Genomic DNA, 3437 nt, shown 5'->3' on the forward strand with positions numbered 1-3437 from the left:
CTAATGCTATCTTATTTGGCTAGGTTATTGGCTAGTTTATGTAATAGTTGGTGGATGATCCTGATAGTTGGGTTTATTGATTGGATTATGTTGTTTTGGTCTCAAGACGACTTGGTTTCTCATTAGATTGCGGTCTTAAGTTATGAATTTATTGTATTATCTTTTAGGTGGCTGACCTAACTGATTAGGTCCCAGGTTGGTATAAATGTGATGTAAGATCTCTTTGTAAATCATGGGCATATTTATGGGATTACGAGATTATGGTTATGGGATTAATCTATGTATGAATAAAGTTGTAATCATATGCAAAGGTTTTTGGTCGATCATAGGTGCTCGAATTGGGTTGGTGAAAGAAGTTTAAGACCTTTGGTATTGAGCTTAACCAAAACTCTACTCAAACATAGGAGATGCTATTCTTGCAGTTCATTCTTCTTTTGGATTATAGTCTTGATTTATTTTGTAGTCAGTGAAGCTCATTTTGTGATGAGAAGTGTGCTCTATGTTGTTGGCCTTCCTAGATGTGCAATCCCCTCTTATTGTAATCACATACTTACTGTAGAAGTATTATTTGACTGTGGGTAGGCTTCCCACCATGGTTTTTCCTTTTACTCGGTTTTCCACATACAAATCTTGGTGTTATCTTTTGTAGATGGTTGGAAAATGTTCTATGGTTTATATTTGTGCTTAATTATTATATTTTCTATTCTGGTATTTGGTTTATGTATTCTGGTAATAAGGATTTAATGCTTAAAGTTCTATAATCTATTCACAATTGATTCACCACCCCCCCCCCTCTCAATTGTCCTCCAGTTATCTAAGTTGTCTAACAGTCTACATGTACGAAGAAGAGTGGAGCTTAAATGGAACTATACTAGAAAGTAGAGATCATTTATCTGTTGTTTCCTAACAATTGTAGCATTATTAAAATCCCTTAACCAGGTAGGTCCTAAAAGGCCTGATCTTGTAAATCCCTTCACCAAGTAGCTCATTAATTTGGGTTTAAATCCTCTAGCGAAGTTACTCCTAATAGGGTAGAGCTCCTAATAGAGTTGAGGTTAAAATAGCTTCACCAGGTGACTCCTAATAGGTCCTTCTCTTAACTAGGCATTATTGTAAAGCTCCTAACTAGGCTAGGCCTTTAACAAGGCACATTCCAAAAGAGTGCAAATATTTTGTGGTACCAATTCCCACTATGGTTTTTCCCATTTGGGTTTCCACTCACAAAATATTTGTGTTCATGTTGTGGATGGATTGTTGAGTTATTCATTTGATGTCTTTACTATATTTTCTTAATGATGAACACTTAAGTAGCTATTGTTGGCATATGCACACTCCAATGAGATATTGTAGGTGATTGAAGGTTTTTTCATTGATGGCAACCTTGCAATCCTATGGTACCAACAAGGCATTACACCGGCAAGTTAGTGCACTGGCATCAACAAATCACACTCTACACTGGCACTCAGGACACCGGCACCGGTACAAAGAAAGGAAGTATACCAGCACAGAGGCCGATAGAATTTTGTTATATTATATTTTGTTTATTATTGTAAAAGCTTTGTAAGATGACTTGACATGTTGTAAAATGACTCTTATATATAAAAGAGATCATTGTAGACATTTTGTAAGTAAAAAAAAGAAAAAAGAAAAGAAAGTGATGTATGCGAAATATTAAGGTAGACCTATTATGTGAAATATAGGTTGAAGGGTTTATGTAAGAAGCAGAGCAGCAACCGGTACTGGATCAGGCATTATAGATGCTATTGTAAAGCAGTATAGGATATTGGATTTGTATAATCCACATTGTAAGTCAGTGTGACTTCCCATTGAGTAGTGAGCTCTAGGTAGTTGGCCTTCCTGCATGTGTAGGCCCCTATTGTAAGTAATATTCTCTTATTGGCCAGTAAGTGAATATTTTGGGTCACAAATCCCATCGAGGTTTTTCCCACACCAGGTTTCCTCATTAAATCCTTGTGTTATGGTGTGCTTTTCATGTGGATGTTCTTAATTCTGTTTATTACATTATTTCTTGCATACCGGTACACTGTTATAATATGTTTTGCATGTTTTAAGTTAAGAAATACTTGTTATCGACTAGATATTGATTCACACCCCCCCTCTTAGTATCTGTGGGTTTCCTAATAGCTATCGATATTAGTTTGGTAAATCTATCTTGGAGGCTATTTGATCAGCTACCGGTACTGGTTATGAACTATTTTTGGTGAAGTGTTTTCGGATTGGTGAAACATTGTAGTTTATTGTTATTACAAATCACACCCCCCCCTCTCAGTAACAACTGGATCCTCACCTTAACAATTTCTATCAGAGCATTAGGTCCTCTTTGTGCAGAAGCTTAACCTCTTGAGGAAAATATCCGAAGATGATGAAGAAGGAGGGTCCCAAATTCACTATGGATAACTATAGAATATGGAGTGATAGAATGAAGATTTACATCAAAGGTATGGGTGCTCAGTTTTGGTAGCATGTTATTACTAAGTATGTACCTCCTTCCGATCCTCTAACTATAGATCAACTTAAGGAGTAGTAGGAAGGCATTCAAGCATTGGAAGCCATTGTAAGTGCACTTTCTAATACTGAATATATTGGTTTTGATAAGCATGTTCAAAAGGCTAAAGAAGAAATCCTTAGAGGAAAGTTTGATGATATGAGAATGATGGAAGGAGAAAATATTACTCAGTATGGATAGAGGATAAAAGAAGTTGTTGGCAGAATCAAAAGTGCTCGTGGTACTATAGAAGAAGACACTATTGTGAGTAAAATTCTTAGAACCCTATTGTCTACCTATGCCATTAGAGTGTCTGCTATTGAAGAGTTGAGGTTAGTTAGTAATGATAAGGTTATTGTTGGTTCTCTGATTGGTAATCTCACTTCTTCTGAGTTGAATAGTTTTGATAACAGTGTACCTAAGATAGAATCCACTTTCAAAGCATTTATATCTAGTGTACTAGTGAGAAAAGGGAAAGATGTTTGTCATAGTAATGAAGGTAGGTCAAGTCATATTGGTGATAGTAAAGCTGATGTGGATGATGAAGATAATCTAGTGGAGTTTGAAGCTCTATTAAAAATAAGACTTCCTAGAGGCACTGGTAAGTATAAAGGCAAGATACCTCTTAAGTGTTTCTATTGTAACAAGATATGACATATAGCTGCAAATTGTCCTAATAGTGATCAAAAGGAAAAGTTTAGAAAATATAAGGCAAAAGGAAAGAAAAAATGTTATGTTGCAGTGGGTGAAGGTTCTATTGATGAGGAATATGAGGATGAAGACAATGGGGAGATTGTTTTTGTTGTTGTTAAAGAAGATTTGTCTAATAAGAAGGCTTTAGAATATCACATTGACAACAATGACGAATGAATTATTGATAGTGGTTACTCACACCACATGACCAATGATAGGAGAAAGTTTATTTCTCTTG

Source organism: Cryptomeria japonica, chromosome 1 (genome assembly GCF_030272615.1).
Source record: "Cryptomeria japonica chromosome 1, Sugi_1.0, whole genome shotgun sequence".
NCBI lineage: Eukaryota > Viridiplantae > Streptophyta > Pinopsida > Cupressales > Cupressaceae > Cryptomeria > Cryptomeria japonica.